Raw genomic sequence first — 27,260 nt, forward strand, 5'->3', positions numbered from 1 at the left:
CAGTATGGTATAAGTGCTTTGGTGGCTATCTGTGTGTGCCACAAGAGCAGATGGACCCTCTTGTAAGCAATCCCATTTTCATCTTTGCAGCAAAGAAGGCACACAATCGCCGAGAGCAGCAGCGGAAAGGCGGCGGTCTACCTGGAGGAGTGAGTGGCAGGTCTCATCAGTGTCTCACGTCGGGCAACTGCCCATGGGGGTGCTGATCCCCTTTTGGATACTGATGGTAAGTCCTGCACACTCCCTGGGCTGGGTTGGGGCAATGTGATGCAGTGTCTGTGGACTTGGGTTGAGGCAATGTGATGCAATGTCTGTGGACTAGGGTTGGGGCAATGCCATGCAGTGCCCGTGGACTAGGGTTGGGGCAATGTCATGCAGTATCTGTGAACTAGGGTTGGGGCAATGTCATGCAGTGTCTGTGGACTAGCGTTGGGGCAATGTGATGCAGAGACTAGGATCCTGAACTTAAGGAAAGGTTACGTCGATGGTATGAGACGTGAATTGGCTGGAATAGACTGGCGAATGATACTTGATGGCGGATAGGCAATGGCAAACGTTTAAAGATCACATGGATGAACTTCAACAATTGTACATCCCTGTCTGGAGTAAAAATAGAACGGGGAAGGTTGCTCAACCGTGGCTAACAAGGGAAATTAGGGATAGTGTTAGATCCAAGGAAGAGGCATATAAATTGGCCAGAAAAAGCAGCAAACCTGAGGACTGGGAGAAACTTAGAATTCAGCAGAGGAGGACAAAGGGTCTAATTAGGAGGGGGAAAATAGAGTATGAGAGGAAACTTGCTGGGAACATAAAAACTGACTGCAAAAGCTTCTATGGATATGTGAAGAGAAAAAGATTAGTGAGGACAAACGTAGGTCCCTTGCAGTCAGATGCAGGTGAATTTATAATGGGCAACAAAAAAATGGCAAACCAGTTGAACGAATACTTTGGTTCTGTCTTCACGAAGGAAGACACAAATAACCTTCCGGAAATACTAGGAGACCGAGGGTCTAGAGAGAAGGAGGAACTGAAGGAAATCCTTATTGTGCGTGAAATTGGGTTAGGGAAATTGATGGGATTGATGGCTGATAAGTCCCCGGGGCCTGATAGTCTGCATCCCAGAATACTTAAGGAAGTGGCCCCAGAAATAGTGGATGTAATTGGTGATCATTTTCCAACAGTCTATGGACTGGAGACTAGCTAATGTAACACCACTTTTTAAAAAAGGAGAGAGAAAATGGGTAATTATAGATAGGTTAGCCTGACATCAGGAATGGGGAAAATGATGCAATTAATTATTAAAGATGAAATAGCAGCGCATTTGGAAAGCAGTGACAGGATCGGTCCAAGTCAGCATGGATTTATGAAAGGGAAATCATGCTTGACAAATCTTCTGGAATTTTTTGAGGATGTAACTAGTAGAGTGGACAAGGGAGAACCAGTGGATGTGGTGTATTTGGACTTTCAAAAGGCTTTTGACAAGATCCCACACAAGAGATAGGTATGCAAAATTAAAGCACATGGTATTGTGGGTAATGTACTGACGTGGATAGAGAACTGGTTGGCCGACAGGAAACAGAGAGTCGGGGTAAACGAGTCCTTTTCAGAATGGCAGGCAGTGATTAGTGGAATGCCGCAGGGCTCAGTGCTGTGACCCCAGCTCTTTAAAATATACAGTAATGATTTCGATGAAGGAATTGCGTATAATATCTCCAAGTTTGCGGATAACACTAAGCTGGGTGGCGGTGTGAGGGTGAGGAGGATGCTAAGAGGCTGCAGGGTGACTTGGACAGGTTAGGTGAGTGGGCAAATGCATGGCAGATGCAGTATAATGTGGATAAATATGAGGTTATCAACTTTGGGGGCAAAAACACAAAGGCAGAATATTATCTGAATGGCGGCAGATTAGGAAAAGGGGAGGTGCAATGAGACCTGGGTGTCATGGTACATCAGTCATTGAAAGTTGGCATACAGGTACAGCAGGCGGTGAAGAAGACAAATGGCATGTTGGCCTTCATAGCTAAGGGATTTGAGTATAGGAGCAGGGAGGTCTTACTGCAGTTGTACAGGGCCTTGGTGAGGCCACACCTGGAATATTGTGTTCAGTTTTGGTCTCCTAATCTGAGGAAGGACGTTTTTGCTATTGAGGGAGTGCAGGGAAGGTTCACCAGACTGATCCCTGGGATGGCAGGACTGACATATGAGGAGAGACTGGATCTACTGGGCCTTTATTCACTGGAGTTTAGAAGAATGAGAGGGGATCTCATAGAAACATATAAAATTCTGACGGGACTGGACAGGTTAGATGCTGCAGAATGTTCCTGATGTTGGGGATGTCCAGAACCAGGGGACACAGTCTAAGGATAAAGGGGTAAGCCATTTAGGCCTGAGATGAGGAGAAACTTCTTCACTCAGAGAGTTGTTAACCTGTGGAATTCCCTACCGCAGAGAGTTGTTGATGACAGTTCATTCGATATATTCAAGAGGTAGTTAGATATGGCCCTTATGGCTAAAGGGATCAAGGGGTATGGAGGGAAAGCAGGAAAGGGGTACTGAGGTAAATGATCGGCCATGATCTTATTGAATGGTGGTGCAGGCTCGAAGGTCTTAATGGCCTACTCCTGCACCTACTTTCTATGTTTCTATGATGACATATAATGGAGTAGTAGTGGTCCTTCAAACAAGCCTGTGTTATATGACCTTCCTCATGTCACCCTGTCCCCTCCCCTGCTGCCAACCACTGATCTGTTGCTTTCCACTTCCAGATGACGAGTCACAGGCGCCGAATCCCTCACATCAAACCTCCACGTCAGGCCTTCCTTTGGGGGAGGAGGAGGAATTTGAGGAAGAGGAGCTGACAGAGCAGCCTACTTTGAGGTGGGGGGGAGGGGGTGGGTGATGGGGGCGATGCACTCGACACCTCTTTTGCAACTGGCAAACCCCTTGCCTGAGGATGATCTTACATTCCCAGGCCTTAAGATCTCTGAGGCTCCTGGGGCCAGTGGCGTGCAGCAACACAGTTCTGGGGTCGAATCCCGTATGCCATCGCTACGGAGGGTGAGTCAGCAAATTCGGTCTGACACGGAACTGGACATGTTGGGACTGTCCAGTGAGAGCATCCAGCTCACCCGTCAGCTCCTTGATATTCTGGGTAGGATACCCACGAGCATCGACAAATTCATCCATAATGGACGAAGGTCACAGATTATCAGTGCGAGCCGCGAAGCCTGAGAGATCATGAATGCCCACACGAGGCTGGTGGCCTCCACCAGTCACACTGCAGTCCCCAGTGTGACACCCAGACACCACCTGTGACTGATAACACCGATCAAGAGGTTTGCCAGTCAGAAGCCGGGCCTTCCATGCCACGAGCTGATCCAGTGTATCCCCAGACGGCGTCTCCCATGTCTTTCCCCCAATTCAGCAGGACTCTGGCCGCCTTGTTGCATGAACTCTTGGTGCCACTCTGGGTCGGGGCATCAGGCGAGGGAGATGGCTATGGGTAAGGGGGGTGGGGGGGAAGAGCCAGTGGTAAAAGATAGTGGGTCAGGGGTTGTTGTTTTGTTGTTGCTGTTCCCAATTCTGTTCAGAAAGTTATAATGTTTAATAAATGTTGTTAAAGTTTCACAATTACGTTTACAAAGTTCACAAAGTTTACAATGTTTAATAAATTCTTTTGTTCACCTGAACCATTCCTGTGTAGTGTCTCATTTGCAGAATAAGAGGAGAAATAGTCAACATGGTGGGATAGAGTGGCCAGGCAATGGTCAAAGGTGCCATTCACTCTTCAAGCAAAACATTCAATTATGAGCTGCTGACGTAAGGCTTTTGCAGTGGCGAAAGCTCCATGAGGCCTCCTCTATGGTTGTGGTTGTGGTGGTGGCATGGATTCCTCACCAGGCTCCTCTTCCTTGTCTTCCTCCTCTTCCTCCTCCCTTTCTCCTGAGGTGGTTTTGCAATCCCCATTGGCAAATCCTGTCCCCTCATGATGGCTAAGTTGTGTAAGAACATAAGAAGTAGGAGCAGGAGTAGGCCAAACACCTTCTCAAGCCTGCTCAGCCATTTAATACGTTCATGTCTGATCCGATCATGGATTCAGGTCCACATCCCTGCCCGCTCCCCATAACCCCTTAATCCCTTATTGGTTAAGAAGCTGTCTATTTCTGTCTTAAATTTAGTCAACGTCCCGGCTTCCACAGCTCTCTGAGGCAGCGAATTCCATAGATTTACAACCCTCTGAGAGAAGAAGTTCCTCCTCATCTCAGTTTTAAATGGCCTGCCCCTTATTCTAAGATTATGCCCCTTAGTTCTAGTCTCCCCTATCAGTGGAAACATCCTCTCTGCATCCACCTTGTCAAGCCCCCTCATAATCTTATATGTTTCGATAAGATCACCTCTCATTCTTCTGAATTCCAATGTAGCATGCAGCACATCACAATGAACTCAGAGACCTGCTGAAGGAAGTATTGCAGGCAGTCTCCAGAGTGGTCCAGGCATCGGAAGCGCTGCTTGAGCACTCCAATTATCTGTTCGATGATGTTACATGAGGCTGCATGGCTCTCATTGTAGCGATGCTTGGCTTCTGTCTGAGGATTCCGGAGGGGGGTCATGAGCCAGGTGGAAAGGCCGTAACCTTTGTCCCCGAGCATCCAGCTCTGGCCTTGTGGTTGATGCTGGAACAGATCTGAGACAGTGCTCTCATACAAGATGGAAGCATCATGGGTGCTCCCTGGATATTGTGCATTGACTGCCATGATGTGCTGAGTATGGTCGCAGATGATCTGTACGTTCAGGGAATGGAATCCCTTTTGGTTTCGCTAAACCTCTGGATTGTGTAAAGGTGCTCACAGGGCGATGTGCGTACAGTCAATGGCACCCTGAATCTTGAGGAAGCCAGCATATCGTCCAAAACCTACAGTCCTCTCATTCTGGGTCTCTTTGGTCATTGGGAAGTTTATGAAGTCCATCCTGCATGCGTGCAGTGCAGTAGTCACCTGACGAATGCAGCAATGTGTAGCGTGCTGCGAGATGGAGCACATGGCCCCCGCTGATGCCTGAAAGGAGCTGGAGGCATAGAATGCAAATACCGCAGTCACCTTCACCTCGATGGGCAGTGCAGTCCTGTTGCCGCTGGTAGGCTGTAGGTCTGCCTTTATGAGCTGGCATATCTGTCAGCAATTCTTTTTGGAAGCGCAGCCTTCTACCACACTGTGCCTCAGAGAGCTGCAGGTATGGGCGACGTTCTCTGTAAACTCGTGGTGGATATGGCCTCCTTCCCATACATCTGCGACTTCTTCGATTATGTTCAAAATGATTATCAATAAGCCTTCTTGCAGCTTGATGCCCTATAAATATAGCAGCCAGGAATAATGGCTGACATAGTTCAGCTCCATCTTTTAAAAATATCCTTAAATGTCCTTTGAAAAGAACTATAAACTCACATAAAACTTCACTATGAAAAACGTAGCCTTCTTCTCCCAATCCTTTTATGCACTCAATTTATCTTCTGTTTTAAAGATGGTGTCGTTATTGCTGGATGCACCCTGGGTCCGACTTGGGTGTGACTGCTTTTTGCTGGTGGGTTTCCGGGCGGACGCTAAATTGGTCGATATGCTCGAAAGTTCCGCCCGGGCTGCTAGCGCAACGTTGCACACCGATTGACGTCATCCAAATGGTGAAAACATCGTGCGGGCGCTAATTTTAGCGCCGCTACAAAACCACTGCTGAAAGTTCCGCCCGACCGCAAAATGTTGTGTGCCTCATTTCGCGTTTTAAAAAATTGTTTTTGCGCCCCGCCCAGGCACTAAACGGGGCACAAATGAACCGAAAAACCAGCCGTTAACGATGTTTCTCTTTCCACAGAGGCTGTCTGACCTGCTGAGTATTTCTAGCATTTTCTGTTTTTATTTCAGATTCCAGCATCCACAGTGTTTTGCTTATGTGTATAACAACTGAATCACGTTGCTTATATATAACTGAACCATGTTGGTTATATATAAAACTTTACTATGTTGTTTATGATTACTGTACAACACGACTGAGCAAATTCAACCGTCACAGCTTTAAACGAGGCATTTACAGGATTGACCTTCTCTCAACGTCTTGCCATTCTGCCAAGTGCTTACAAATTCATACATGCAAACCTCCCACTTTCTTTAGGAGTCCCACGGCTTCGGAGCATTGAAGCCTCTTGCGGATGTAAATATTCTGATGTAACGAGCATCCGCGAAGGGTCCCCAGCTAGCTACTAAGTTAAATGACAATAGGGCATATAACTGAATTTCAAACTATTTTCAAAGAAATAGTACAAATAAATATGCCTTTGCACTTCAATACCTGCAGGACACGGCGATAAAGAGTCCGTTGCGACCTTTTACATAAGCCAGTGAAGGGAAAAATGCTGGGACGAACATTAGCGATCATCTCTTTTTTATTACAATTTTCTTCTTGTTAAAAACAACATTTTTTCCTATGTGGGCGGCAGTGCAAGAGACTGTGTGGGAAAATGCCCCATGACAGGCGCCCACCTCCACATTCATGATTAAGAATCCAGTCCCCTTTGGGTTGCTGCTAACTTGTAAAACCGAGAAAGAAACCAGCTGGAAACCCTGTCAGGGTAGTTAAGCCGGAACACGATCCGAATTCCCTGAATTCACAGGTCGAACGTATTTGGGGTAGTGGAGTCTGGGTGCAAAGCACAATGTCTCGGTCTAAAAAGACTGCATTGAGTATGTTATCTCTGGCTATGCCCACTATTCTCCCTCTCTGGTGTACCACACAGCTTACTCAAACAGGCAGGCGTTGGCGTTGGATTCTGTGGTATTCATGGGCAGGTGTTAACGTCAAAGAAAGTGGGACAGGCTGCTAAAAGATGTTGCTTTCTTTTGAAAGTCAGGGTTAAAATACTTGAGGCTTTCAAATCAAAAAGTAGAAGGTAAGCTAATGGAAACCATTCCAGATCCCGAAGAGCTTGCTTGGGTGGTGCTTTTGCTGCCTTGAATACTTAAATTCAGAAGAAAATCTGATCTTTAATAATCCCGAGAAATGAGTAACGTGGTTAAAAAGCCGTTTCGCCGATTGTGTAATGCATCATTACTCAAACTGACAGAAAAAGACACATTTATTTAGCGCATTTCACCATCACAGGACGTCTCGAAGCGGTTTACAGCCAATGAAGTACTTTTTGGAGTGTAGTAACTGTTGTAATGTGGGAAACTTGGCAGCCAATTTGGGCACAGCAATCTCCCACAAACAAATATGACAGTTTGTTATGTTGATTGAGGGATAAATATTGGCCAGGACACCAGGATAACTCCGTGCTCTTCTTTGAGATAGTGCCATGGGATCTTTTACGTCCATTTGAGAAAGCAGAGGGGCCTCAGTTTCACTTCTCATGGAAAGAGGCACCTCCAGACAGTGCAGCGCTCCCTCAGTACTGCACTGGAGTGCCAGCCTAGATTTATGTGCTCAAGTCTCTGGAGTGGGACTTTAACCCACAACCTTCGGACTCAGAGGCGAGTGTGCTACCCACTGAGCCTTAGCTGACACTGATCTGATCAGAAATGTTTACAGCGTCAGGTATGTAATATGCATCAAAGCCAAACAGGAGATTGAAAACCACTGAGATTTGCTACCACGCTCCTTTTATCCCAGTGCCGTCACGATTGTGAACATGTTCAGGTTGAACAATTTTACAGTGCCGTGTATTGTCGAGAACTGAAATATTGTATCTTCAGATTGCAGAAAAAGAGCTTTGCCCTTCAAACGTATGTTTAATCTTTCGGTCCTACAGAGACGCGTTGTTAATAAACCATACAGCAACTGTCCCAATAAATATGTTAAAATATATATTTACTTTTCAATCGGCTTTATAGCCGAGTAATTTTTTTTACCAACTTTCCGAACGTGTCAAGATCTTTACGGTTACGTACAATACTTCTCAGCCACAAAGTAAAGGTGATCTGACAAGGTCCAATCACAATCCTTTGAGGTTCGGTGGGTGATAAAGCTGTCCCGGAGCTCCTATGTGCTATCATCACTTGAGTGCACAGACATGCACGTTCAATTGAAATAAGTTATATGTACCTTCGAAAGAGTAAATCCTCACATATCTTTGTATTAATAAACATAAAAGAAACCTAAGTGAATATTCCAAACTAAAAGCAACGTTGGAGAATAAAAAATGTGCCTATTTCTTGTAATACTTTAAAAAAATCGTTTATTACATACTGTCAAATTCTAATACCATACTGATGACTGGATTATTGTATATATATATAAAACCATCAAACTGACAGTAAACCAATCAGAACCAAAAGGGACAAAGTGTGTTAAAAAGACAAGCCTAAAGGCTCTGTGCCTCAATGCGAGGAGTATTCGTAATAAGGTGGATGAATTAACTGAGCACGCAGCTATTAACGAATATGATATAATTGGGATTACGGAGACATGGCTCCAGGGTGACCAAGGCTGGGAATTCAACATTCAGGGGTATTCAACATTCAGGAAGGATAGACAGAAAGGAAATTATAATAGCATACTGATGACTGGATTATTGTACATATATATATATATAAAACCATCAAACTGACAGTAAGCCAATCAGAGCCGAACAATGTTTAAAAATAGGACTTCATTTTTAGTAGGAAGGGGTCTTTACAACGTTGCAGATTAAGGAGGAAATTGACGCAATAGTAAGGAAGGACATTAGCTTGGATGATGTGGAATCTGTATGGGTAGAGATGCGGAATACCAAAGGGCAGAAAACGCTAGTGGGAGTTGTGTACAGACCACCAAACAGTAGTAGTGAGGTTAGGGACAGCATCAAACAAGAAATTAGGGATGCGTGCAATAAAGGTACAGCAGTTATCATGGGCGACTTTAATCTACATATTGATTGGGCTAACCAAACTGGTAGCAATGCGGTGGAGGAGGATTTCCTGGAGTGCATAAGGGATGGTTTTCTAGACCAATATGTTGAGGAACCAACTAGGGGGGAGGCCATCTTAGACTGGGTGTTGTGTAATGAGAGAGGATTAATTAGCAATCTCATTGTGCGAGGCCCCTTGGGGAAGAGTGACCATAATATGGTGGAATTCTGCATTAGGATGGAGAATGAAACAGTAATTTCAGAGACCATGGTCCAGAACTTAAAGAAGGGTAACTTTGAAGGTATGAGGCGTGAATTGGCTAGGATAGATTGGCGAATGATACTTAGGGGGTTGACTGTGGATGGGCAATGGCAGACATTTAGAGACCGCATGGATGAAGTACAACAATTGTACATTCCTGTCTGGCGTAAAAATAAAAAGGGGAAGGTGGCTCAACCGTGGCTATCTAGGGAAATCAGGGATAGTATTAAAGCCAAGGAAGTGGCATACAAATTGGCCAGAAATAGCAGCGAACCTGGGGACTGGGAGAAATTTAGAACTCAGCAGAGGAGGACAAAGGGTTTGATTAGGACAGGGAAAATGGAGTACGAGAAGAAGCTTGCAGGGAACATTAAGGCGGATTGCAAAAGTTTCTATAGGTATGTAAAGAGAAAAAGGTTGGTGAAGACAAACGTAGGTCCCCTGCAGTCAGAATCAGGGGAAGTCATAACGGGGAGCAAAGAAATGGCGGATCAATTGAACAAGTACTTTGGTTCGGTATTCACTAAGGAGGATACAAACAACCTTCCGGATATAAAAGGGGTCAGAGGGTCTAGTAAGGAAGAGGAACTGAGGGAAATCTTTATTAGTCGGGAAATTGTGTTGGGGAAATTGATGGGATTGAAGGCCGATAAATCCCCAGGGCCTGATGGACTGCATCCTAGAGTACTTAAGGAGGTGGCCTTGGAAATAGCGGATGCATTGACAGTCATTTTCCAACATTCCATTGACTCTGGATCAGTTCCTATGGAGTGGAGGGTAGCCAATGTAACCCCACTTTTTAAAAAAGGAGGGAGAGAGAAAACAGGGAATTATAGACCGGTCAGCCTGACCTCAGTAGTGGGTAAAGTGATGGAATCAATTATTAAGGATGTCATAGCAGTGCATCTGGAAAATGGTGACATGATAGGTCCAAGTCAGCATGGATTTGTGAAAGGGAAATCATGCTTGACAAATCTTCTGGAATTTTTTGAGGATGTTTCCAGTAAAGTGGACAAGGGAGAACCAGTTGATGTGGTATATTTGGACTTTCAGAAGGCTTTCGACAAGGTCCCACACAAGAGATTAATGTGCAAAGTTAAAGCACATGGGATTGGGGGTAGTGTGCTGACGTGGATTGAGAACTGGTTGTCAGACAGGAAGCAAAGAGTAGGAGTAAACGGGTACTTTTCAGAATGGCAGGCAGTGACTAGTGGAGTGCCGCAAGGTTCTGTGCTGGGGCCCCAGCTGTTTACATTGTACATTAATGATTTAGACGAGGGGATTAAATGCAGTATCTCCAAATTTGCGGATGATACTAAGTTGGGTGGCAGTGTGAGCTGCGAGGAGGATGCTATTAGGCTGCAGAGTGACTTGGATAGGTTAGGTGAGTGGGCAAATGCATGGCAGATGAAGTATAATGTGGATAAATGTGAGGTTATCCACTTTGGTGGTAAAAACAGAGAGACAGACTATTATCTGAATGGTGACAGATTAGGAAAAGGGAAGGTGCAACGAGACCTGGGTGTCATGGTACATCAGTCATTGAAGGTTGGCATGCAGGTACAGCAGGCGGTTAAGAAAGCAAATGGCATGTTGGCCTTCATAGCGAGGGGATTTGAATACAGGGGCAGGGAGGTGTTGCTACAGTTGTACAGGGCCTTGGTGAGGCCACACCTGGAGTATTGTGTACAGTTTTGGTCTCCTAACTTGAGGAAGGACATTCTTGCTATTGAGGGAGTGCAGCGAAGGTTCACCAGACTGATTCCCGGGATGGCGGGACTGACCTATCAAGAAAGATTGGATCAATTGGGATTGTATTCACTGGAGTTCAGAAGAATGAGAGGGGACCTCATAGAAACGTTTAAAATTCTGACGGGTTTAGACAGGTTAGATGCAGAAAGAATGTTCCCAATGTTGGGGAAGTCCAGAACCAGGGGTCACAGTCTGAGGATAAGGGGTAAGCCATTTAGGACCGAGATGAGGAGAAACTTCTTCACCCAGAGAGTGGTGAACCTGTGGAATTCTCTACCACAGAAAGTAGTTGAGGCCAATTCACTAAATATATTCAAAAGGGAGTTAGATGAAGTCCTTACTACTCAGGGGATCAAGGGTTATGGCGAGAAAGCAGGAAGGGGGTACTGAAGTTTCATGTTCAGCCATGAACTCATTGAATGGCGGTGCAGGCTAGAAGGGCTGAATGGCCTGCTCCTGCACCTATTTTCTATGTTTCTAACTAGAGTGCTGGCCATCCTAGACTGGGTGATGTGTAATGAGAAAGGACTAATTAGCAATCTTGTTGTGCAAGGCCCCTTGGGGAAGAGTGACCATAATATGGTAGAATTCTTTATTAAGATGGAGAGTGACACAGTTAATTCAGAGACTAGGGTCCTGAACTTAAGGAAAGGTAACTTCGATGGTATGAGACGTGAATTGGCTAGAATAGACTGGCGAATGATACTTAAAGGGTTAATGGTGAATAGGCAATGGCAGACATTTAAAGATCACATGGATGAACTTCAACAATTGTACATTCCTGTCTGGAGTAAAAATAAAACGGGGAAGGTGGTTCAACCGTGGCTAACAAGGGAAATTAAGGATAGAGGAATATAAATTGGCCAGAAAAAGCAGCAAACCTGAGAACTGGGAGAAATTTAGAATTCAACAAAGGGTTTAATTAGGAGGGGGAAAATAGAGTATGAGAGGAAGCTTGCTGGGAAAATAAAAACTGACTGCAAAAGCTTCTATAGATATGTGAAGAGAAAAAGATTAGTGAAGACAAACGTAGGTCCCTTGCGGTCAGAATCAGTGAATCTATAATGGGTAACAAAGAAATAGCAGACCAATTGAACAAATACTTTGGTTCTGTCTTCACGAAGGAAGACACAAATAACCTTCCGGAAATACTAGGGGACCGAGGATCTAGCGAGAAGGAGGAACTGAAGGAAATCCTTATTAGTCAGGAAATTGTGTTAGGGAAATTGATGGGATTGAAGGCCGATAAATTCCTGGGGCCTGATAGTCTGCATCCCAGAGTACTTAAGGAAGTGGCCCTAGAAATAGTGGCTGCATTGGTGATCATTTTCCAACAGTCTATCAACTCTGGATCAGTTCCTATGGACTGGAGGGTAGCTAATGTAACACCACTTTTTAAAAAAGGAGGGAGAGAGAAAACGGGGAATTATAGATCGGTTAGCCTGACATCGGTAGTGGGGAAAATGTTGGAATCAATTATTAAAGATGAAATAGCAGTGCATTTGGAAAGCAGTGACAGGGTCGGTCCAAGTCAGCATGGATTTATGAAAGGAAAACCCTGCTTGACATATCTTCAAGAATTTTTTGAGGATGTAACTAGTAGAGTGGACAAGGGAGAATCAGTGGATGTGGTGTATTTGGACTTTCAAAAGGCTTTTGACAAGGTCCCACACATGAAATTGGTATGCAAAATTAAGGCACATGGTATTGGGGGTAATGTATTGACGTGGATAGAGAACTGGTTGGCAGACAGGAAGCAGAGAGTCGGGATAAACGGGTCCTTTTCAGAATGGCAGGCAGTGACTAGTGGGGTGCTGCAGGGCTCAGTACTGGGACCCCAGCTATTTGCAATATACATCAATGATTTAGCTGAAGGAATTGAGTGTAATATCGCCAAGTTTGCAGATGACACTAAGCTGGGTGGCACTGTGAGGAGGATGCTAAGAGGCTGCAGGGTGACTTGGACAGGTTAGGTGAGTGGGCAAATGCATGGCAGATGCAGTATAATGTGGATAAATGTGAGGTTACAAAAACACGAAGGCAGAATATTATCTTAATGGTGGCAGATTAGGAAAAGGGGAGGTGCAACGAGACCTGGGTGTCATGGTACATCAGTCATTGAAAGTTGGCAAAAAGGTACAGCAGGCGGTGCAGAAGGCAAATGGCATGTTTGCCTTCATAGCTAAGGGATTTGAGTATAGGAGCAGGGAGGTCTTACTGCAGTTGTACAGGGCCTTGGTGAGGCCACACCTGGAATATTGTGTTCAGTTTTGGTCTCCTAATCTGAGGAAGGGCATTCTTGCTATTGAGGGAGTGCAGGGTAAGGTTCACCAGACTGATTCCCGGGATGGCAGGACTGACATATGAGGAGAGACTGGATCGACTGGGCCTGTATTCATTGGAGTTTAGAAGAATGAGAGGGGATCTCATAGAAACATATAACATTCTGACGGGACTGGACAGGTTAGATGCAGGAAGAATGTTCCCAATGTTGGGGAAGTCCAGAAGCAGGGGGTCACAGTCTAAGGATAAGATGAAAGCCATTTAGGACTGAGATGAGGAGAAACTTCTTCACTCAGAGAATTGTGAACCTGTGGAATTCTCCACCGCAGCGAGTTGTTGATGCCAGTTCATTGGATATATTCAAGAGGGAGTTAGATATGGCCCTTACGGCTAAAGGGATCAAGGGGTATGGAGAGAAAACAGGAAAGGGGTACTGAGGTGAATGATCAACCATGATCTTATTGAATGGTGGTGCAGGCTCGAAGGGCCGAATGGCCTTTGCCTGCACCTATTTTCTATGTTTCTATGTGAAACTGCTCGTTGGCGATGGCATTGAAAGAGTTCCAGATACAGTGGAGTACCCTCCATATCTGGTTTAACCTAAATAATAAATCATCTCGAGAGTTCAGCACTGGGACCCTTAGATCCTTTCATTTGATCTATTGCCAATTTGAGTGGCAAAGGAACGCCTTGAAGAAAAGTAAACTGTGCACTTCTTCAAACTAAGTGTGATGTTTTCTTTAGCTACACGCTCTTTTATAAGTTTACTGCTAATTAAATCACTTATTCTGTACAAGAAATTGGTACGAGATCCAACCTAAACTTTGGCCGCGACCTAAAATCCTTCTGACATTCTTTCTTTACATATGGCCCATTTTTGTTGTGGGAAATGATTGGATTAAAACACCTGTAACCTTGAAAACTTCAGGCGCGGGTTGTGAAACCATCAAATTGTGGAGGTGGTGCTCCTTCCTCATCAAACACGCAAGAAAATTCAGAGGCGGATCGTGTCCTCTCACTACACCCTCCCACCCCCGCAGCTTCCTGCACCTGTCTGGGGAACTGGTTCTGAACAGATTACTAATGCAGTATTGCACCACATGCGTTTAGCAACATTTACTGTGACCCAGCAACAAAGACAAAACACAGGCACTGCTGCTGTCTATTAGACAGATACACGGTAACACATGGAAGGTCTTTACATGGAATATGTGTAGTAGTTAGGACACAAATCACGGCATGAAAGAGTTTCTGTGACGATGTAAGGCGTTTATCCAGCTCTCTACTCCACACCGCCCCGATCGATTGCTTTTACTTGAACTGCCGAGCCTTGCTTTTGAAAATAGGTAAGATATTGATAACTGACTCTTTAGTAAACTTCAGAGCTTCTGAGCCTTGATACTTTGGGGGAGGGGGTAAAGCTTATTTGCATGGTGTTATCCCAACGACTGCGGCATCTGAAGCTTTCAGTCGGTCTGGTGGTAAGATCCAGGCGAGGTCGTCAATCATTGAGTTTGCAGTTTTCCGGGTGAGAATTCTATATACTGTGCTGCAAATCATCGAAAATCCAAAGTTATTTTTCACAAACAACTGAAAATTATTTCTCGTCTTTAATCCTCGTTACTTATTTTCCAGATCTGTACAATGTTGAGACTTTTGAGTATTGGATTTGTTTGTTTTCCATATTTTATATCCTGTTTGACATGTGTTAAAAGTATTTAAACAGCAGGAATGCAATGGCACCTTGTCTTGTCTATCTGTGGCCAACTGAGTTGTGTAACTGAGCAGATCCTGCAGTGGAGGAGCCCAGATCAATGCAGTCAACTTTCTAGGGGCAATACTGTGGCACGGTTGCAATAAAGCATCATCATGTGGTGCCACATATCATCATCATCAGAGTTAATGTTTCAGGTCGTTGACCCTCGACCTGAAACGTTAACTCTGTTTCTCACTCCACAGATGCTGCCTGACCTGCTGAGTATTTCCAGCATTTTCTGTTTTTATTTCAGATTCCAGCATCCGCAGTATTTTGCTTTTGCTTCTGGCTCCCTAAGTTGCTCTGTCCCTGATGTCAGGCACCTGCCGTGGCAAGACACTAAGCAGAGTAACTATGTCCCAAGGAGAAAAATGGACACCTCGATGCCTCTTAATGGCTATGACCAATATTAGCAGAGGCCTGAGAGCACCATACCCACTTGCATGCTCAGCTGCAAATAGTATGTAGCTTCAGACAATCAGATGGGACCAAGAAGAAACTGAAGCTCCCTACCATAACCAAACAAATGAACTCTTCTAGAATGAAGGCAATTAGAGCACCACAGCAACAAAATTGCTCTGGTCACTATATTTTGTGAACTAATAAACAAGGCCTTTTTTGCATGCATACAACTTCACTATACAACATCCATAGCATTTCTTGCCCTGCTCCTCATTTGGTAGGTCCACATCACATGCCACCCAATAACATTTACTGTCACACACTATACTTATCAAAAATTTAGGTTGACTCATTTTACATCTATTTTTTCCCCTCTGAATAGCGAGAGATTTTGAGATTGTTCTTAGAATGTCAGTTTTTGTCTCTTAGTCGTGAATCTTGTATGGTGTTATTCATGGTACATGTGTTGATGATGTGTTGCTTTATAAAATATATAAATGCAAGTTATTTTCATTTTATAAGGACAAAGTATTATGCAGGATGTATTTTATTCTGTTGCGAAGGTGTTTGAATGGCCTGTCCCTTTCGTGCCACAAAGTGTAACTGCTGTAAATCTGAAATCAATTAGATGCTAATTACTGTTGGCAAGGGAGATTTCCACACAGTACAGAATCAGAATGTTCAGCCCAATTGGTCTATGCCAGTATTTATACTGTACACGAGCATCCTCCCACTCTAATTATCTCTTCCCACACTGTCCCCATATCCTTCCATTCCTAGCTCCCTCATAAATGCATCAAGCCTCTCCTTTAAATGCATTGATAGTATCTGCTTCAACCATTCCAGATGACAGTGAGTTCCACATTCTCACTACTCTCTATGTTAAGAAATCCCTCCTAAATTCTTTATCTGATCTGTTATTGGCTATCTTATATTTATGCACCCTTGTTCTGCATTCACCCACAAGTGGAAATAGTTTCTTTGCATTCACCCTATAAAACCTCTTCAGGTCTCCTCTTGCCTTCTGTTTCCCAGAGAAAAGAGCCTCCATCCTGTTCGACCTTTCCTGATAGTTGCACCCTCTCAATTCTGGTAAAATTCTTGTACAAATTTCAACACCATACCTTCAATTTCTGAGTCCAAATAATTTATACATGTGGTAAACAACAACAGTCAGCTCGGATCCCTGTGAGATGCCACTTTCCACTTTCTACCAGCCCAAGAAACTTCCCCTAACTTCTACTCTATTTTTTAGCCATCTTTCAATCCATTCTTCTATCTGGCCCCTGACTCCACACATCTTGACATTTGTCATGCGTCTCTTATGTCATCATCATAGGCAGTCCCTCGAAATCGAGGAAGACTTGCTTCCACTCTAAAAGTGAGTGCTCAGGTGGCTGTACAGTCCAATATGGGAATTACAGACAGTCGTTGAAGGAAAGGAGGGATTTGTCGCACGCTCCTACTGCCTGTGCTTGTTTTCTACATGCTCAGCGCCCTCCCAGATGCTCTTCCTCCACTTAGGGCGGTCTTTGGCCAGGAACTCCCAGATGTCGGTGGGGATATTGCACTTTATCACGGAGGCTTTGAGGGTGTCCTTGAAATATTTCCTCTGCTTACCTGGGGCTCGTTTGCCATGCAGGAGTTCCGAGTAGAGCGCTTGCTTTGAGAGTCTTGTGTCCGGCATGCGGACAATGAGGCCCGCCCAATGGAGCTGGTCAAGTGTGATCAGTGCTTCGATGCTGGGGATATTGGCCTGATCAAGAACATTAACGCTGGTGCGTCTATCCTCCCAGGGGATTTGCAGGATTTTGCGGAGACATCGTCTCTTATGTGACACCTTATCAAAAAACTTGAGTCACAAATAACCAGCATGAAATGATTGTCTGTCTTTCTTTTTTATCTTCTTTTGACACTTTGAAGTGGGATGGCTGACATAGATTTATTGATGTTTATAGCACTGAAGGAGGCCATTTGGTCCAGTGAGTTGTGCCAGCTCTTTGCTCGAACAATCCGAAAGTTGTCCCACTGCCCCACTCTCTCTGCATTGCCTTGTATCTTTTCTGCTTCAAATATTTCCCTAAAAACAAAGGCCTTGACTCAATATAAGAACATAAGAAATAGGAGCAGGAGTAGGCCGTACAGCCCCTCAAGCCTGCTCCACTATTCAATAAGATCCTTGGCTGATCTGATCTTGGCCTGAACTCCACTTTCCTGCCAGTTCCCCTTAACCCTTGACTCTCCTATAGTTCAAGAACCTGTCTTTTTCAACCTTGAATATATTCAATGACCCAGCCTCCAGAGCTCTCTGGGGTAGAGAATTCCAAAGAATCACGACCATCTGAGAGAAGAAATTCCTCCTCATCTTAGTCTTAAATGGACGACAACAACAACTTTTAGTTATAAAACGCCTTTAATATAGTAAAACGTAGTAAAATGTCCCAAGGCGCTTCACAGCAGTGTTATAAGACAAAACAGATAAATTTCACACCGAGCCCCATAAGAGGAAATTACGGCAGATGACCAAAAGCTTGGTTAAAGAGGTAGGTTTTAAGGAGTGTCTTAAAGGAGGAAAGAGAGGTAAAGAGGCGGATAGGTTTAGGGAGTGAGTTCCAGAACTTAGGGTCCAAGCAACTGAAGGCACGGCCACCAATGGTTGAGCACTTATAATCAGGGATGCTCAAGAGGGCAGAATTTGAGGAGTGCAGACATCTCGTGGGGTTGGGAGGCTGAAATAGATTACAGAGATAGGAAGGGGCAAGGCCATGGAGGGATTTGTAAATTAGGATGAGAATTTTGAAATCAAGGCGTTGTTTAACCGGGAGCCAATGTAGGTCAGCGTGCACAGGGGTGATGGGTGAGTTGGTGCAAGTTAGGACACGGGCTGCAGAGTTTTGGATGACCTCAAGTTTATGTTGTGCAGAATGTGGGAGGCCAGCCAGGAGTTTCCACTGGTCGGGGAGACTAGAACTAGGGGGCACAGCCTCAAAATACGGGGGAGCCAATTTAAAACCGAGTTGAGAAGGAATTTCTTCTCCCAGAGGGTTGTGAATCTCTGGAATTCTCTGCCCAAGGAAGCAGTTGAGGCGAGCTCATTGAATGTATTCAAATCACAGATAGATAGATTTTTAACCAATAAGGGAATTAAGGGTTACGGGGAGTGGGCGGGTAAGTGGAGCTGAATCCACGGCCAGATCAGCCATGATCTTGTTGAATGGCGGAGCAGGCTCGAGGGTCTAGATGGCCTACTCCTGTTCCTAATTCTTATGTTCTATTATGTTCTTATGAGTGCGTTGGAGTGGTCAAGTCTAGAGGTAACAAAGGCATGGACGAGGGTTTCAGCAGCAGAAGAGCTGAACCAGGGGCAGAGGCGGGAAATGTTACGGAGGTGGAAATGGGCCATTTTAGTTATGCCGCGGATATGTGGCCGGAAGTTCAGTTCAGGGTCAAATATGACACCTAGGCTGCGAACAGACTGGTTTAGCCTCAGATAGATGCTAGGGAGAGGGATGGAGTCAGTGGTTAGGGAAAGCAGTTTGTTGTGAGGATCAAAGACAATGGCTTCGGTCTTCGCAATATTTAATTGAAGAAAATTTCTGCTCATCCAGTACTGGATGTCGGACAAACAGTCTGACAATTTAGAGACCATGGAGATGTCGAGAGAAGTGGTGGAGAGGTAGAGCTGGGTGTCGTTAGTACACATGTGGAAACTGATTCTGTGTTTTCAGATAATATCGCCAATGGGCAGCATATAAATGAGAAATAGGAGGGGGCCAACTATAGATCCTTGGGGGACACCAGAGGTAAACGATGTGGGAGAGGGAAAAGAAGCCATTGCAGGAGATATTCTGGCTACAATTAGATAGATAAGAATGGAACCAGGCGAGTGCAGTCCCACCCAGTTGGACGATGGTGGAGAGGCATTGGAGGAGGATGGAATGGTCAACCATATCAAAGGCTGCAGACACATCCAGGAGGATAAGGAGGGATAGTTTATCTTTGTCATAGTCACAAAGGATGTCATTTGTGACTTTGATGAGAGCCGTTTCGGTACTGTGGCAGGGGCGAAAACCAGATTGAAAAGATTCAAACATTGACGACCCCTTATTCTGAAATGTGCCCCCTAGTTCTAGATTCCCCCACGAGGGGAAACATCCTCTCAGCATCTACCCTGTCAAGCCTCCTCAGAATCTTATATGTTTCAATAAGATTACCTCTCATTCTTCTAAACTCCAATGAGTACAGGCCCTACCTGCTCAACTTTTCCTCATAAGACAACCCCTTCATCCCAGGAATCAACCTAGTGAACCTTCTCTGACTACCTCCAATGCAAGTGTATCCCTCCTTAAATAAGGTGACCAAAACTGCACACAATACTCTAGGTGTGGTCTCATCAATGCCCTGTACAGTTGTAGCAAGACTTCCCTACTTTCATACTCCATCCCCTTGTAATAAAGGCCAACATTCCATTTGCCTTCCTGATTACTTGCTGCACCTGCATGCTAACTTTTTGTGTTTAATGTATGAGGACCCCCAGACACCCAGCATTCTGTAGTCTCTCTCCATTTAAATAATATTTTGCTTTTCTTTTCTTCCTACCAAAGTAGAATAACCTCGCATACTATTTTGACTATGCAGGTCCCACGCAGCCGGTGAACCGACTTTTAAATAGAAAAACCGCGCATGTGTGGAATTTTGAATGGCCCGCCAGACCTTTAAAGAGGCTGTGTGGGCCAAAAAAAAGAATTCGATGGAATATTGCCAATCTCCACCTTCTCAGGGCGACTAGAGATAGGCAATAAATGTTGGCTTTATCAGTGATGCCCACATCCTGAGAATGAATTTTAAAAATTGATTACAATGATGTTGACTTTAAATTATATTGGGGAAGGTTTCTCCTGTGCATTAGGTATAGCAAAATCATAAATGAATTTTTAAAGAACCAGCAAAAAATTTCACTATAGTAGCACACAAAAGATATCTTCACCATTGTTGTCACTGAGAAACGCCCTCCTGGTTCATTGCACAAAAAGAATGACAGATAAATAAGGTGATTCACATTTTGGATGAGAAGCCAATAAATTTAAAAATCATATGATGTCCTTGAAGAAGTTGCCTCTTAAGATATTAAATTAATCCATGGTGTAAACTATTAGTCATCGTTACTGTGAATTTCTAATCAAATACCCATTTTATGGCAGATAATTTTTTTTCTGTCAGCTAACTTCCTTTAAGTCTTATTATTTTACACCACAATAAACCTAGAACTAAACAGTTGAAAAAAATGCATTATTTTAATCCATCTACCTGTCGTAAACAACCATTATTTTGACTCCAGTTTTATTCTGGAAAGAGCCGGGCTTCATTTTTGACCCAGTATAATGATTTTCACTTTGTAATTAACCAATTGAATCATTGATATTCTGTACAAATAAAGCAGTTCACAATGTTCTTTTTCACAAACTGTTAAATAAAAATTAATAAAACGCGAACCATATTTATGGAGTGATTTCACAAGCGTTCCCTTGAAGTGTAAATTCAGTTATAAAGTCAGGTACCAGCTAGAGATGGTTGGTGGGGTTGGGTGGAGTTGAGTTGATATTTCCTTTTAAGGTACTAGACGAGTAATTCTCAGGTCCTGACTAAAATTTTTATGAGTAGTTTCTTTGGCATTTCCTGACAATGATCACTGTATGCTAATAATACAAAATAAACTGTAACGTATTAGCATAATTCAAAGATTGCTGCCTGCACAAATCGTACTATTCACACAGGTAAGAAGGATCAACACAACACATCAGAATTACTGCCAATAAAAACAGCCTCCATAAATATAATAGGACTTAACTATACCCATAAGCTCAATGCAATTGAATGAAAACCAGTTCAACTTACTGTGTAATATATTAGGTTAGTTGGTTTGGCATTAGTGTACTTTTTCAGTCAGATCACAGTTACACAGAAATTAAATGGTTCACACAATATATTGTATCTTAGTTTGTTGAACATCAGCTTTTTTTAACGATGTTCACTGAACAAATCCATGCCATGCCACTTTATTTTTATACAATATTAATTAGTCTTTACTAAAATTACTGTTGTAGATGGTTGGACTCAAACCTGGCACTGGAGCTACCACAGGGGAATGTCAGTCACTTCACTTCTGTTCTCAGTGAAGTTAACATGTGGTGTGTAGGTTGAGGCATGGCTGCTTAAGGGTCTATGTTTCTGAAGAGAGGCTGGCTCCAATTTGACGATATTTGAAATGTTTTTAGGGTCCAAAGCAAGCTTTTCTACATCATGCCATCACTTGAGTTGGAAATTAAAGTACAAGAATTCATGAAGTAGTTTTAATGTAGCGTTCTTTTGATGTATCAAAAATATATATAAGTTGGAGTGCGTGCAGTTCTGAGGCTGATGAATTAGTATCATTAAATACTAAACATGTTTTACTATTAGAAATAGTGCAAACATTTGTTCAGAAAGCTTTGTAAAGTGAACTAGGAGGAAATTTGAAGTGTGGCCTATCACCTTTATACAAAGTTAAATATAAATGGTTTGGAATTATGGGAAGGTACAGGGGTTCATTGATTAATTCCAAAAACTGTTAATTCTAACACATAAACAGAATCAAAACTATGTTGAATGAAATTGTTTGGAAGAATTGTAAAGCCACTAGCAGTGGTTTGAAATATTCGCCATTGTGTTTTATCATAGAAGTAAATCTCAGGTCTATGTTTTACAAATTATTTAAAAAAAAATTATTTCATTATGTACTTCAGCAAGAAAGATATTCATCAATTATTATTTGCTAAGAAATATCCCATTAAGTTTGCAGTATTTCCATTTTACTATCATAACTTGTTATATGTACTTCTTTAATTGTACATTTATATTAAACTACTAAATGATTTCAGCACTTATTCTTCAGCATTAATAGTAGAACTTGTCTAAATTGAAGTCTTTGGAAAAATATCAGAAGACCACAACTATACTTTGTACAGTTATGCTTCTTTCAAAAATATAACTATTAGATTCAAATGTTCAACTTGTCAAAACACTGAGTATAAACCTGTCATACCTTGTTGCATAATAACTCTAGCTGTATTATGCATTTCCAATTTTATTTGAAGTGACTTACAATTGGGAACTATGGGCCCAAATTTGCCCAGGAGTTGCTCTGTTTTTTTTGGAGCAACTTGATTTTTCTGGAGTATCTTTACATTCCCATTCTGTACATTCCATTTGCGCCAATGTAAGTGAGTTAGTTAGGATTTTTTTTAGTTTAGTTTTTTTTTCCAAAAGGGGGCGTTATCAGCCAACTACGCCCGTTTTGGCCATTTAAGCCAGTTTGGACAGCTAATAGTTGCTCCAAACTAACTTAGGCTACTTGTGGCCGTACAGAAAACCTTGCGGAGAGTTAAGAAATCAGCGCAGGTAGGTACTTAATGACTTGACTAAAGAATGTGAATAGGATCAAACAGCTATACAGGAGTGACAAACTTGACAAAGTTAATTTACTATACAACAGAAACATTCATGGAGCTTAAACGACAAAAATAAAAGAAGTAAAGAGACAGAACATATTTACATAACTTTTTCAAAATATCCAAATAAAAATTAGAAGTACCTCCTGCTCATAGGAAAGTATTTTCATCAACAAGGTTAAGGAAAGTCTTGAGTAAGCTCATTAAAATACTGGCTACACAGTTATCAACGCCTCCCCCCCCCCCCCCCATCAAAACTCTCCTCTCTTCTCCTCCCCCCCCCATCAAAACTCTCCTCTCTTCTCCTCCCCCGGATCAAAACTCTCCTCCTTCCTACAACCCCCACATCAAAACTCTCCTCTCTTCCCCCCCCGCCCTCCCAATCACCCAATCAAAACTCTCCTCTCACCTCCCCCCCCGGATCAAAACTCTCCTCCTTCCCCCCACCGCGCCCCCCCCCCCCCCGCCGCCCAATCAAAAGTCTCCCCGCACCAACCTGTTTCTTGTAGCCCTCAGTGCGGGAAGGCAGTGGCCGGCCTGTGCGGCAGGCTACTCGGCCCGGGATAGGGACGGGACATGTTGGGTCCCACGCTACAGATACGCATCATCATAATCATGGGAGAAACTACTGCGCATGCGCGAACGCTCTACTGCACATGCGGCCAGTTGCCGGCACTCTTTTAGGCGCAGGGCCCTAGCCTCGCCCCCCCCAATGGACTCGCCGCGCCGCGCCAAGCCCCGGGAGAGTCGGCAGAGAGGCCAGAATCCGGGGACATCTTTTTGGCACCGTTTGGATCTTAGGAAGTCGGCGCATATCACGTGAATGCGCCGAAAAAAATGGGTGGACCAAATTTAGGCCCATAGGAACAGGAGTAGGCCATTCAACCCCTTCAGCTTGTTCCACCATTCAATGTTATGGTTGACCAATATTTTAACTCCATCTATCCGCCTTGGCTTCATAGCCCTTAATATTCTTGGCTAGCAAAAATCAATCGATTTCAGATTTAAAATTATTAATTGAGCTAGCACCTACTTCTTTTTATGGGAGAAAGTTCCACACTTCTACCACCCTTTGCATGAAAAAGTTTTTCCTAACTTCTATCCTGAATGACCTGGCTCTGATTTCAAGGTTATGTCCCCTTGTCTGAGACTACCCCACCAGCATAAAATGTTTCTATCTACCCTATTAATTCCTTTCAAAATCCTAAAAACCGCAATCAAATCACCCCTTAACCTGTATTCCAGGGAATACAAGTCCAGTGTACGTAATCTCTCCTCATAATTTAACCCTTGGAGCCCTGGTAACATTCTGATGAATCTGCTCTGCACTCCTTCCAAAGTCAATGTATCCTTTCTAAGCTGTGGTGTCCAGAACTGTACACAGTACTCCATAGTGTCTAACTAGGACTTTATATAGCTGGAGCAAAACATCCTTCCCTTTATATTCTAGCCCTCTAGTTATAAAGGTAAACATTCCAATGGCTTTTTGATTATGATCTGTATACATGGAACCCTAAATCTTTTTGGATCTCCACTGGTCCTATCTTTTCACTATTTAAAAAACAAAATCACACCTGCAAACAAGCTGCAAACTGCGCATTAATCTGGAACCAGAAACTGCTTTTTCTATCCACACAGCATTTTTGACTGGCATTTTTCCTCACAGCCTGCTCTCTCCCAACATTTTTCCTGCTCCCTCCCGGCATTTATCCTGCTCCCTCCCAGCATTCCTGAAGCAGCCCACTCCCTTCAGACAAATGTCCTGCTCCCCCCCGACATTTATCCTGGTCCCTCCCACCATTTCTGAAGCAACCCACTCCCTCCCGACATTTTTCCTGCTTCTTCCCGAAATTTTTCCTGCTCCCTCCCGACACTTTTGAACTAGCTCACTCCCTCCCGGCATTTAAAATGTTTTTTTAATGAACCCGCTCCCATGCACAGTCCGCTTCCGGTTTGTTGGCAGCAGTCGCGTCCTTTAAAAAATACTCAGATCTATTGTTTTTTTGTCCACACTGGATGACCTCACACTTGCACAGAATTACATAGAATATACAGCACAGAAACAGACCACCCAGTCCATGCTGGCATTTATGCTCCACTCGAGCCTCCTCCCATCCTTCCTCATCAGCATAACTCTCTAATCCCTTCTCCCTCATATGCTTATAAAGGGGTCAAGTTTTGGTCTGAGTTGCTCCTATTTTTTTGGAGCAACTAGTTTAGAATGGAGTATCTTAGAAATTGCAATTCTCGGCATTTCGTTTGCTCCAGTTCTACTGAGCTAGAACAGTTTCATTTTAGAACAGTTTTTTTTTTCAAAAGGGGGCATGTCCGGCCACTTACACCTGTTTTGCAAGTTTAGGCAGTAAAAACTTACTCTAAACTAACTTAGAATGGAGTAAGTGTAGATTTTTGTATGCTCAGAAAAACCTTGCCTACATTTAGAAATCAGGCGTAGGGAACGGGGCGGGGGAAGGGAAATAATTACATTTTACAAGCATTCAACAGTCTCACTTATACAAATAAAGAGCCATCCTGAATAAAAAATTATAAATAAAGCAAATAAAAAATATTGAATTTTCATACCTGTGTGAAGCAGCAGGAGCCTTCGAGCTGAGGAGCTCCAGGCCTTTCATGCAGGAGACATGGGCGGCGTCAGTGGCACAACGGCAACTGAAGAGGCAGAAAGCAGCATTCGAGCTGCGGAGGAGCCTGAGGCCATTCGGCCATGAGAAAGGGGAGGGACACGGTTGGGGCCACACACAGAGGCACCGCAACGGCCTCCACAGCTGTGAATTTATTTTTATAGGCTGCAGGCCATTCGGCCAGGAGACAGGGTAGGCGTGCAAAGCACCGGGAGGGAGAGCCAGCCAGCCAGTTTAAAAGTTACATTTGTAATTGCAGAATGGGTGCTGCATTATTAATACCACGGATTATGCAATGGTTCGCCATCAATTCACTGCATAGGAGAGAATTGATTAGAGCTCACCGCACCAGGAACATCATAGCCCATAGGCTGATGGGCAGGAGACCTTACACATGTCGGTAATATCGAGCCAAGCACTCGTACCTGGACATGAGTGAGGCTGATTGTGTCAAAAGGCTGCGTTTCCACAGAGAAGTTGTCGTTGAGATCTGTGATGTGCTGAGAGCAGGTTTGCAGCCCAGAAGCAGAATGCCGACTGCCTTGTCTGTTGAAGTGAAGGTAACAGCTGCACTTTCTTTCTATGCCTCGGGATCGTTTTAGGCTACAACTGGAGATGTGTGCGCCATCTCTCAATGTGCAATGCATGCCTGCATTTACCAGGTCACGGTTGCACTGTATGCGCGGAGGAATGACTTCATCAAGTTCCCAATGACCGCACAAGCAATCCATGAGAGGGCTGTGGGCTTCTTCAGGATTGCTGGCTTCCCAAAGGTACAGGGCTGCATTGATTGTACCCACATCGTCTTGAGAGCACCTGTGGAGGATTCCAAGCAGTACAGGAATAGAAAAGGTTTCCATTCCATCAATGTGCAGCTCGTGTGTGACGACAAGCAACGCATCATGTCAGTCAATGCGAGATACCCTGGCAGTACTCATGATGCGTTCGTCCTACGCGACAGTGTTATATTTGACATGTTTGAGCAGCAGGCAGAAGGGCAGAGCTTACTATTGGGAGACAAAGGGTACGGCCTGGCCACCTGGCTCATGATGCCCCTACGTGTGACACGGACGGAAGCAGCATCACAGAGAGGACCATTGGCATCTTGAAACAGCGTTTCCGATGCCTGGACCATTCCGGAGGCCACTTGCAATACTCTCCTCAGATTGTCGGTCACTTCACTGTTGTGTGCTGCATGCTGCATAACTTAGCCATCATGAGGCAGCAGGAGCTGGTAGTGGAACCAGAAGACCCACATGAGGGACCAGTGCATGATGATAGTAATTTGGAAGAGCAGGATGAGGATGATGACGACGATCAGGAAAGTATGCAAGTGCCTGATGCCGGAGCACGAGGTTGGAGGAGGTCCGTCCATCGTGCTTCTTTAATGATTGCTCGAGCCCTGTACCAGCAGCTCATCCGTGAACGCTTCAATTACTGATGCCTAAGGGCTCTGCGACCACTGTTGCGCATGGACATGTTTATTTTTTGGAGTTGTTTCTATGTTGTGTTGTGTTAATGGAACATGATTCAGTTTTAATGAAAAAATATTTTATTGAAAAGTTAACGTCACTGTAATAAAATATTTGTATCAAACTTTATTTTTTAATATGATTCTTGAAGATCACTTAAAAACTTTAAGATCACTTATAAACTTGTAAAGTTACAAAACTTACAAAACAATTTCAATTTGAAAAATCTTACACTCTTAAGATCACTTAAACTTCAGGATCACTTTTTAGGTGCAAAATTAAATAAGATACAAAATGTGAGAGCATTTACACTATAAGATCACTTAAAAATCCTA

The 27,260-nt window shown here is 43.8% G+C and overlaps 1 protein-coding gene across 1 annotated transcript in view; it reads left to right on the forward strand.

The window, feature by feature from the left end:
* Window positions 1-14,289: 14,289 nt before the first annotated feature.
* Window positions 14,290-27,260, forward strand: part of LOC139259923 (NGFI-A-binding protein 1-like) — a 133,649-nt gene continuing 120,678 nt past the window's right edge. Inside the window, exon 1 of the mRNA XM_070875874.1 lies at window positions 14,290-14,512. The gene's annotated coding sequence lies outside the window, so the exon portion shown is untranslated. The remainder of the gene's footprint in view (window positions 14,513-27,260) is intronic.

Source organism: Pristiophorus japonicus, chromosome 3 (genome assembly GCF_044704955.1).
Source record: "Pristiophorus japonicus isolate sPriJap1 chromosome 3, sPriJap1.hap1, whole genome shotgun sequence".
NCBI classification, from domain to species: domain Eukaryota; kingdom Metazoa; phylum Chordata; class Chondrichthyes; family Pristiophoridae; genus Pristiophorus; species Pristiophorus japonicus.